Genomic DNA, 10,886 nt, shown 5'->3' with positions numbered 1-10,886 from the left:
CACATCTGCCCAAACTATATTAACTAAATTATATGCAGTACCCCCAAATATGGAGATACACTACTTTTGGATGCTTACCTTTCAGTTTATGAAGTCCCTTCCTGGGATGTCTTTCATCTAATCTTTCCATCAACTGTATCAGGTGGGTATTACTAAAAACACCATCATTAACTCTTGTTAATTCTTTACTGAGCTCTAACTTCGAGCCACTCTGTAGGCACTCCATCAGGTAGTCACACAACTCTGGAGCTGGGAGTAGCCCTCCCCAAACCATTCGGTGTCAGAGTAATCCATCCATAGGACAACTCATCACATCACCAGCAACAGACATAGGTGGTCTCTGAGGTCCCGTACATTCTGCTCCCTCAAACCCCCATCTGTCTCCTACCCAGTCCCCTCACTCTGAGCTCAAGTCACATAGGCCAGTCATGTCTTCCAACTTGGCACCCTCCTTCCAGCCACAGAATTTCTACACATACTTTTCCCTCTGCTGGAAGTCCTGGCTTTCCTTCCTGTGTATCCTTTGGGTCTTGATAATGCTATGAGATGGATCATGCTTCCCCAGCCCTCAATTCATGTGCCGAAGCCCTCACCCCCAGCACCTCAGAATAGGACTATATTTGGAGACAGGGCCTTTCATGAGGTAATTGCGTTTAATGAGGCCTTTGGGATGGACCCTAATCCGATCTGACTGGTGTCCTTATAAGAAGAGATAAGGATATCTAGAGGGACAGCAGGGGAACAGGTGCACTGAGAAAAGGCCATGGGAGTACCCCTCGAGAAGGCAGCCATCTGCAAGCCAAGGAGAGAGGCCCCAGAAGAAACCAAGCTTGTGACACCTTGATCCTGGATTTCTACCTTCCAGGACTGTGAGAAAATAAATTTCTGTTGTTTAAGCCCGCTAAGCCACAGTATTTTACCATGGCAGCCTGAGCTGACTGATACAATTGAGAAGTCCTTCCGTCGGGGATGCTTTCCCCACCTCCCCCCCCCCCCCCCACCATCCTCGCCTTTGGCACTATCTGGCTTTTACTGTGTCACACTTGTCACAGTTTGTGAATAATCACACATTTGGATGACTCTATGGCTATTGTCTGCATCCCTTCCTCAGGATGTAGACTCCAGAAGAGTGAAGAAACATGTGCATTCAGGTTCTCCAGTGTGTCTTCAGCAGCTAGCACAACACTTGCTGCTCCTATAGGGGCCTTTCTATATCATTGGGTGAAAGGCTGACATATTGTTTTAAAGGCACTGCAAATGAGGAACTTGAGGCTCAGGAAGGTTAAATTTCCCAAAGTCACCAAGCAGATAAGTAGCAGAGCAGGACTGGAATCCAAGCCCCTGCAGCTCTGGCTCTTAACCACTACAGGACACTCCAAGTTTTTGTTTTGTTTTGTTGTTTGTTTGTTTGTTTGTTTGTTTTGTTGTTGTTGCTGTTTGAATCTTAATCACCTGGCTGAGGTAGGGTTTGTAGTTTCCTCCACTGTCCTCTTTTCCCCAGCCTCTGTCTGGTTTTGAAATGCATCTATTCACTCAACAGATACTTCCTGAGTGCCTGTCACATGCTGGCTTCTGTCTACAACAAGGAAAAAGAGACAAAATAAATAAAATGGAGCCCAAGGGGAATGAAGGATGGGGGAGTCAGGCTAGTGTTTAAAGTCAGGAGGTTAGGGATGCCTGGGTGGCTCAGTGGTTGAGCATCTGCCTTTGCCTTTGTCTCATCCTGTGGCCATCCTGACACCCTGACTCAGGGTCCTGGGGCTGAGTCCTGCATCAGGCTCCCTGCAGGGAGCCTGCTTCTCCCTCTGCCTATGTCTCTGCCTCTCTCTCTGTCTCTCATGAATAAATAAAATCTTAAAAAAATAAATCAGATTAGAAGGGCACCTGGGTGGGTCAGTCAGTTAAGTGTCTGACTCTTGGTCTCAGCTCCTGAGATAGAGCCCCACATTGGGCTCTATACCCAGCATGGAGCCCACTTAAGATTCTCTTTATCCCCCACCCTCAGCGCCCTCCTTCCCCCCAAATCTGGAAGTTAGAGTAGGCTTTTTTTTTTCAGTAAGGAATGTGGGAGCCGAGACTTGAGGAGGTGAGGGAGGGAGTCCTGGGAATATTTGAGGACAAGTTCCTTGCAGAGGTAAAAGCAAGTTCAGTGTCCCAGAAACAGAAAAAAACCTGGAAAATGACCCATGTGGCTGGAATAAAGTGAGTAAGGGAGTCACAATGAGGAAAGGGGCTCAGCCAGAATCTAGGAGTCTGGTGGTGCAGGACATTTCTGGCCATAGTAAAACTTTGCCTTTCACTCAGTGAGAAAGGGTCTTTGGAAGGCTTTCACAGAGGAGCCACATGATATGACCTATAACAGAATTTACACAGGCTGTCATGTGAACATGGACTAGGGAGGAGAAGGCTGAAGGTAGAATCTGGGGGACCAGTGAGGAGGCCATTACAATAACCCATGTGAGACAGGATGGGGACTTGGTCCAGGATGGTGTCAGTGAGGGTAGGATTCTGAATATGATTTGAAGAAATAGCCAATAGGATTTACCAACAGGACAGACCAAATGTTGAGTGAAGGAGAACTCAAGGTTTAGAGACTGAGAAGCTGGAAGGATGGAGATGTCATTACAAAGAACACAGGTAGAGCACCTTTTGGTGGGGGGAAGCTCGTGAATTTTGTTCTGAACATGATGAGTTTGAGCTTGCCTACGAGGCATTCAAGTTTTGATGCCAGATAGGCAGTTGTACCTTCAAGTATAGAGGGTCAAGGGAGAGGTCCAAACCCTCATCAACAAAAACAGATGGTGGTTAAAGTCATGAAACTAAATGAGATCACTTAAGATATTAAATGAAAAGAGAGAGAAGTCCAAGGAGCCAGTCCTAGGGGCACTGCTACATTTAGAGGTCAGGGGAATGAGGAGGAACCAGCAAACGAGATGGAGAAATAGAAGCCAGGGATGCAGCAAGAAAACCAAGAGTGGGGACGCCTGGGTGGCTCAGTGGTTGAGCATCTGCCTTTGGTTATGATCCCGGGGTCCTGGGATCGGTCAGCATCGGGCTCCCTGCATGGAGCCTGCTTCTCCCTCTGCCTGTGTCTTTGCCTCTCTCTGTCTCTGTCTCTGTCTCTGTGTCTTTCATGAATAAATAAATGAATAAAATCTTAAAAAGAAAGAAAACCAAGAGTGTGTGGCACCTGAGTGGCTCAGTCGATTGAGCATCAGACTCTTGATTTTGGCTCGGGTCACAATCTCAGGGTCCTGGGATGGAGCGCCCCGGAGGGGCTCCCCTCTCCTCGAGGAGTCAGCTTGAGATTCCCTCTCCCCCTCTGCCCCTCTTCCTGCTTGCTCTCTCGTGCAATCTGAAAAGAAAACCAAGAGTGCTTGCAGGTCCTAAGAGCTAAGTGATGCGAGCGTTTGGTGGAGGAGATAACTGTCTCAGATGCTGATGATAGAGCAGGTAAGGCGGCCGCGGGGAAGAGACCGAGTGTGCCGGGAGAGCGCACAGAGGGAAGCGAGCCAGGGACCGCGAATACAGACATTCTTTCAAGGAAGCTGGGATGTTTAGATAAAGGGAGAGAGAGATGAGCTGGGAGCTCAGGGAAAAGCAGAGTCACGAAAAGACTCTCTTAGGAAGAAATAGTGATATGCTTTTGGGAAAGACTTCGTGAAGAAGACACCGAGACCCAAAGGCGTTAGGTCACTCCTGGCACTAAATTTCCCGGGCCAGTCTCTTCCCACCGGACCCTGCTGGAGGAATAAACTTTAGCTTCACTGGGGCCTCCAGCCTCACACTGAATCCAGTCTAGGGCGGTGGGAATTTCTACTTTCCTCGGGCCGAAGCACTTCCGATATTTACTACCTCAGGTGAAAAAGCCCCTCAAGTCGCACTGTGGGCTCGGACTTTATAGCTTTGAGGGTTCCCGGGAATCGCGCTTCCGCAAGGCGCGAGGGCGTCCGCGTTGCCGGGCGACCGCGGGGGCTCCGGGCGCTTCCGGAAATCCCCCGGGTCAGCTGACCGACCCTCCTCCAATCCCGTCTCGGAGGCGGGGCCCGACGCACCGTCTCCATAGCAACGCCGTTGCCAGTCCGCGCTTCAGGCTTCTGCACCGCGGGAGGCGCGCTCCGATGACACCACCCACCCCGCGGCGCCTGCATGACGTCACCCGGGCTCTGCAGAGGGCCCCCGCCGACGCGCAGGTGTGGAAGCGAGCAGGGCGTCGGACGCGGCGTCCGTGTGATGTCAGGTTGTGTCAAACACCACGTTGTGAGCGAACCCGACGGAGGTCGGCTTGCAGCCGCGCCTTTCGCCTTCCCGGGAACCGGCGGAGGTGCTGCGGTTCCATCTGGCTGTCTCGGGGCTGTCTTGAGTCAGGCAGTCCTCACCTCCCGGTGCCTCCCTCCTTGCATCCTAATGCCCCCTACCAGGCCGAAGGTGCTAGTTGAATGCCCACACTGCCCATTCCAGCAAGCGTCCTCAGCAGGCCCTCTTTCTAAACCGGCGCCTGTGAGATCAGCAAGCAAAGTTTGTGGCTCTGGGTGTAACCAGAGTCCTACCGAGGGCCTCACAAATTCCCAGAGTCGGGACTTGTAGTTTGAAGGACTTGCAAGGACTTCTCTTGACTGCTTGTGCTTCTCTCACATTTTTTAGCCAGGATCGAAACAGTCGACGACGTGGCTAAGTAAATGCCCTCCAGGTAAATGAAGTGCCAGTGTTTCCAGACTCCTGGGCGGCCCTGTGCTGACGCTGGGGATCCAGTGATGATGACATCTCTGCCATCCGTGAGAAGTCATTTCGTGGATGAATTCAAGAGACGTTTGTGACCTCAGCTGTGTGCTGGGCACAGTTTGGATTATGACTGTTCATTGAGAATGCAGGGCGATTTAGGATCTAGCGCGTGGCTAGGAGTCAGGTTTGATTTTGAACACAGGATCTGCTGAGTGATCTTGGGTGAGTTACAGATTCCCCTCTGCACCTTGATGTCATGATTTCTAAAAATGGGCATAATAATGCCTACCTCCTATACAGGTGGATAAGAGCTAAACCTCATGCTACCATTTGGGAGACCCTTTCTTTCTACTTTCTTGTGTTTCTTCTCAGAACGTACCAGGAGGACACCACCACCCATAGAAGACAGCTTCCTGACCAGCACCCCGTGTCAGAGGTCATCCACAGATTCTCCTCAAATTGTTTTAAAAACAGCTTTCACCCAGACACTGCTTTCTGTGGGTCTGTACGCTGAGGCCAAGTTATATTTAAGCAGAGCCCTCCTACCTCATCCCCAAGAAAGCTCCTCTAAAACCACCTACATCCAAAGGAAAAAAAAAAAACCCTTTCTTCAAGAGCATGGTGACTTGAAGCATAACATGTGCAGTGTGTTAGAGGGTGGCCTGGGAGAATGGGTCGGCTCCTGGGTCTCTGTCTGGGGAGGAACAAGGCACCATAAGGGCTGGGGAGTGAGTGTCTGGCTCCCTTGTCACCACAAGGCCTGTGGTTTCCAACCCTGTCTGCATCCACGTCCCACTAAACAACAGTGGGAAAGAAAACAGACTTGCACACAAGCGGACACACACACACACACCCAGACTTGCACAGCCTTCAGAGGAAGTGGAGCACCAGATGTTCTGGGTTTCCTGTTCGATGCTTCCACAGCTGGTCGAGTCTGTGGTTGTGGTTTGTCTGTCTCGGGCTCATGTGAGAGACAAAAGCTGGGCTGACGGGAAACCTCCCCTCCCGGCCCCCCTTCCTCAGCTCTAACTGATCAGTCACACGGAAACCTGGCAGGTCAGACATTTCCTGAAACACCCAGAGCTTGGATTCTCCCAGGAGGAGGCTGACTCCCCCTCTGCTTGAGAAGCAGCCCCTGGGCTGAGGGTCAGCCCTCAGAGAACCTGGGGATGACGGCAGCGTCTCCGAATTTACTATTCATGAAAGCTGCATCCCTGCTGAGCAGAAGGAAGCTGAGGCTAGGTTGCTAGAGTCACTGATCCGGGGCCTGGCATAGAGCAGCCCCTCAAAACACTCAGCACGTGTAGGAATGATGAGGAACAGAGAACTTCATCTCTGGGGGTTGGATCTAAAAGCTCTTGCTGGCCATCACTTCTTGCGAGTGGCTTTGGATTCAAACAGGCAAGAGTCTGACACTTGATGGTACTCCTGGTTTGCTGCAAGTAATTCAAACCTCTCTGGGTCAGGTTTCCTCATCTGTAAAGCGGAGACAGTTCTATCTATTTCACAAAGTTGTGAGGCCCAATGAGGCATGTGGATTTGCTTGATAAGTAGTCTTGCCCATAGTCACTGCTCAATAGATTCTGGTTCCCTCTTCTCTTTGAAACACAGCCATTTATTTAAGGGTGCACCAAAAAAGCCAACCAAAGCATTGATCCCAGAACAACCGCCTGGTGGGGCAGTGGAGCAGGAGTGCCCGTACAGGTGTCAGCACCCATTGTAGGCAAAGGGGGCTGGGGCTATCCAGGGTGGGGCCTCTAGGCTCCAGGAGGGAACCAACAGAGCCTTCCTCTGGGCGTGGAGGAGGGCTAGTCCCTGGGAGCTCAAGGGGAGAATAGATAGAGCTTTCCTTCACCCTTTAGCTCGGTGGTGATATTAATACTTACGGCTACTCTTCAGCCTGTTCTTGGACCTGGGCAGCCAGAACCCTGCCCTGAGCCCCAGCTTTTCAACAAGGCCCCTTGAGGCCCCCTGCAGCCACAGTCCTCCCTATGGGTCATTGCCTCTGAAGTCTGACGGACTAGGTTCAAATATTGGCTCTGACACTCATGAGCTAGCTCTGCAGCCTTAGCAAGTTACTTTACCTCTCCGTACCTCTGTTTCCTCATTTATCAACCAGGTAAAATAATAACCACATCATCGGGTAGCTGTGCTGCTGAATGAGTGAATGTATGTAAGCACTCGGAAAAGCCGCTGGCACAGGGTGGGGGGCATCACTAAAGGTCAGCTGTCGTGTGCCCAAATGCATTTGATTTTTATAACAACTGGATGGCAGGTAGGTTCTGTACCTAGTTCCATTTCACAGATGAGAACACTGAGGCTCAGGGAAATGAAGTCAGTTTTGCAAGTTCACACAGGTAGTAAGTAGTAAGGCTAAGACTTCACTCTAGTTCTTTCTCATGTGTGAGCTTTTAACCGCCTCCCCCAGCTGTACTTTTTTCTTTTCCTCGGAGCTCCCCAGCCACCCCCAGGATGCTCAGCCTCTTCCTGCCTCCAGGACTTCACCCCCTGCAGTCTCCAGCTGGATTTCAGCTCTCAGGGCAAGGTCTTGACTCTTGACTAATGTTTCTCTGCAGGAACTTATCTTGCAGAGTCACTTTTTACAAGCAGTTCCTAGCTGGACAATAAGTTAATTCTAGAAACAAGTGTTTCTAGGACAATTTGTATTTTAACCCAAAGAAATGGGAGGGCAGCCTGAGTGGCTCAGCAGTTTAGCGCCGCCTTCAGCCCAGGGCCTGATCCTGGAGACCCAGGATGGAGTCCCACATCAGGCTCCCTGCATGGGGCCTGCTTCTCCCTCTGCCTGTGTCTCTGCCTCTCTCTCTGTGTGTCTCTCATGAATAAAAAAATAAGATCTTTAAAAAAAAACCCCAAAGAAATGGCCCTTTGGGGAGGATTTCGCAAAGAGCAGTCTGGCAGGAGAGATCTTTTGTTTTAGTTGGGGAGTGGGTCCTTTGCTAAACCCTCAAAACCAGCCACTCTGGTGCTGGCTTCATCTGATAGGAGCAGCAGCAATGGTGTGGTGCCAAGGTTCTCAAACTTGGCATAATTATGGTCTGAAGAGCTTTGAAAATGCAGGTTACCAGGGACCATCTCACAGTCCACGAGCTACATTTCGAGAAATACAGGCATCATGGCAAGAGACACAAGACCTAGGTTCAAGTTCTCTAATTTAGCTGTGCAACCTCAGACGGACATTAAATCCTTCGGAGCATCAGTGTCCTCATCCTTAAAATCAGAAATAAGCCTGTGTCACTCGCCTCATGGGGGATCACTGGTGAAGTACTTTGTGCTCTGTGTGCCTCAGGATGTGAGAGAGGTGTGTTTTTATGCAGTATTCAACCAAGGACTGCAGGGACCTTCAAAGGCAAGCACAGACGCCAGGCCCAAGTGCAAGGAAGCTCCCTAAATCTTTGGTGGGATAGGGGCCCCTCAATACACCCTCCTAAGGACTCCTTTGGGTGAAGGCTGAGGACCGGAGGAGGAGGAAGTGATGTCTTCCTTCCACCTCTTGGGTGCTGGTCTCTCCCAGCGAACAGCCTGGTAACATAAACCAGAGTGTGGTTGAGCACGAACCAGTCAGGGTGTGCTGGGTAATGGTGCAGAAACAATCTACCCTGGGTCTCAGCACTCGAACACAATGCAAGTTTATTTCTCCCTCAACACCTATACATCCCAGCAGGCCAGCAGTCAGGTCTGCTGCAAAGACTCGCTCAGGGCCCCAGGCAGACGGAAGGTCCATCTTGTGGCCACACCATCTGGAACACCCTGCTTCCAGAGTCAGCGGCTGGGGAAGGGAGCCTGCAGGATGGGGCATGGGCTTTTTACTGCCGTTGCTCAGTTTCATAGCCTCAGCTAGTCACCTGGCACAGCTGGGCCATGCAGGGGAGCACATGGCATATTTGGTGAGCATTCTTGCTTCTGCCACAGGAGATCGGAAGAATAGGAGATCGGAAAACCCTTGGCCCAGATTTTCAGCTTCCGTACAAAGACCCATGTCCCTTGAGAGAAAAAGCAGGAAGACTTCATTGAGTTGCTCTTGTACCTACATACTGAGAGATTCAGCTTTCCTGTCTGGTGGAGTGCCACTTTATTTGTTTGAGAAGGTGTTTTTTTTTTTTTTTTTTTCTTTCTTTCCCTTTTGCTCATTCTTGTCTACCCTCAAAACGTGGGGGAGAGAAACCATCTGCCTCAGCCAGCCAGCAGTCTGGCCCAGGCCCCCTAGGATGAAGAGAAGCTGTTCCCTACCAGGCCAAGAAATATCCCACGTGCTCCCAGGGTCCTTTGGGTGCTGGGTAGGAGGCTGCCATGGCCAAGGGGCCTCGTGCCCAGCTGCCAACTCCAGGGTCAGTCCAAGCACTCTGTGCAGAGCGTAGCTGAATGCAATGCAAACATCTCTGAAAATGGAGAACACTGGACTGGAACCCAGCAATTTGGGGCAGCAGTTTTCTGGAGCACATAGCTTGGGAATTTGCCTTAAGAAAATTTTCATTCCTAGAGTGTTGGTGGATAAATGGCACTTATTTGTTTAACCTCAAATCAAGCCACAGCCCCCATTTCTGGGCTGATTTGAAAGAGTTGTTTTAAAATAGCTGAACAAGCTGAAAAGCATGGGTCTACATTGCTGGAATGGCTTTGCAGAACGCGGCGGGCTCAGGAAGTTCCTGAATTTTCCATAGAATGTGACCAAGAGGCATGGGGAGGAGGGGAGATGAGCAGAGCCCGGGGCCCCTCTCCTGGAAGACTGCACATTGGCTGGACTGTCTCTGTGGTGGGTCCAACCTGGTCCTGGTCAGTGTCTCCTTGGAAGTTTTGGGGTGGGAGGAAATCTGGAAGATTCATTGCTGAGATCTCTGTTATTTGTCTGACCAGCCTCCGCTTCTGCTCTTTTGGTACTAGAATACCTCTGTCCTTAGGAGAATCTGTTTCATTGGTTTAGACAGGGCTGACTCAGTGGTGTGTTTAACAGATGGCTCTGGAGGGTGGACTGAAAAGCCCTGGTCTGTAGCATCTGCCAATTTCCATGGTGTAAATACTCTCATCATAGCCAATTTGAAGCTACAAACTTCACTTCACTGAACAACCAGCCCTCACAAGTATATCACTGGTGCTGATTTTACCCCAGCCAGGAATGGACACATGACCATGAGGTGCCTTATCAGAGTTCTTTAGGGTTGTCAGAGGAGGTTGGTTCTTTCCCTTGGCATGGCTAAATAGAGAGGATGGTAGTCTGGGGCTGCCAGCAGCCATCTTGCCACTTATAGGGAGAGAATTTGTTTGAGAGAGGGAAAAAGGACACTCCTGGTAGCCTTTGAACTCCTGAATCCAGCCATATCTGAAACTGGTGTATTCAGATATTCACATCAGTATTTCCCCTTCTTTGCCTAGGTACTGTGACTTGAGTTCCTGCCTATAAAAATGCCATGAATAACACAAATGGGCCACCCATAGGAAGCCAGTAAAATAGATCTGGTGTTTGTCTCTTGACTGTGGTGGTGATCTTACAGGTGTACACATCCATCAAGACTCAGTGAATTGTACACTCTAAGTGGGAGAAGCTTACTGTAAGTAAATGACAACCCAAGATGTTAAAAATATAGATTGGGGTATGTATAGGGGTGGGTGGGAGTGGCTTTTTCCATATTTTTTCTGCTAGGCAAAGGTTTGGGCAGGAAAGAAAGTGAAAGTAGAACCGTTCTACCAGGTCATGTCAAGTGGTTCTTATTCTAACCTGTATCATGATTTGTACCCACCAGCCTGCTTACCAGCTGGGACTCCTTGGAGAAGAAAGAGAGGAAGGCAGGAGGGAAGGAGGGGAGGGAGGGGATGAGGAGAGGGAGGGAAGAAGGAAGGAAGGAAGGAAGGAAGGAAGGAAGGAAGGAAGGAAGGAAGGAAGGAAGTGCCTTTCTTGGAAGTGGGAGAAGCAGAGTTCTCCCAAGCCGAAGTTCAGTGTTCCCTTCTCTCGCAAGCCCTGGAAACCAGCCAGAGTTGCCATTATCCTTCCCAACCACTGAAAGTAGCCTTTAGAGCAAACACACAAAAGCAAATGGGGCCCAGCAGAGTTTTGCAAGGTGCTCCTTTGAGGAGGAGTTGAAACCAACCTGCTACAAACCCGGTTTTCCCTTTCTATCTCTGGGGTCTAGGAGAGGGTGGGCTCTGGACTA

The 10,886-nt window shown here is 50.2% G+C and overlaps 1 long non-coding RNA gene across 1 annotated transcript; it reads left to right on the top strand.

The window, feature by feature from the left end:
- Positions 1-4,181: 4,181 nt before the first annotated feature.
- Positions 4,182-10,602, top strand: LOC140594774 (uncharacterized). The gene is made up of 2 exons (XR_011996041.1): positions 4,182-4,944; positions 5,095-10,602. It is a non-coding gene; the product is annotated as an uncharacterized lncRNA (long non-coding RNA).
- The last annotated feature ends 284 nt before the right edge of the window (positions 10,603-10,886 follow it).

Source organism: Vulpes vulpes, chromosome 12, assembly GCF_048418805.1.
Source record: "Vulpes vulpes isolate BD-2025 chromosome 12, VulVul3, whole genome shotgun sequence".
Taxonomy (NCBI): Eukaryota; Metazoa; Chordata; class Mammalia; order Carnivora; family Canidae; genus Vulpes; species Vulpes vulpes.
The sequence above is the reverse complement of the archived record's forward strand: the minus strand, read 5'-3'. Positions and strand labels throughout refer to the sequence as shown.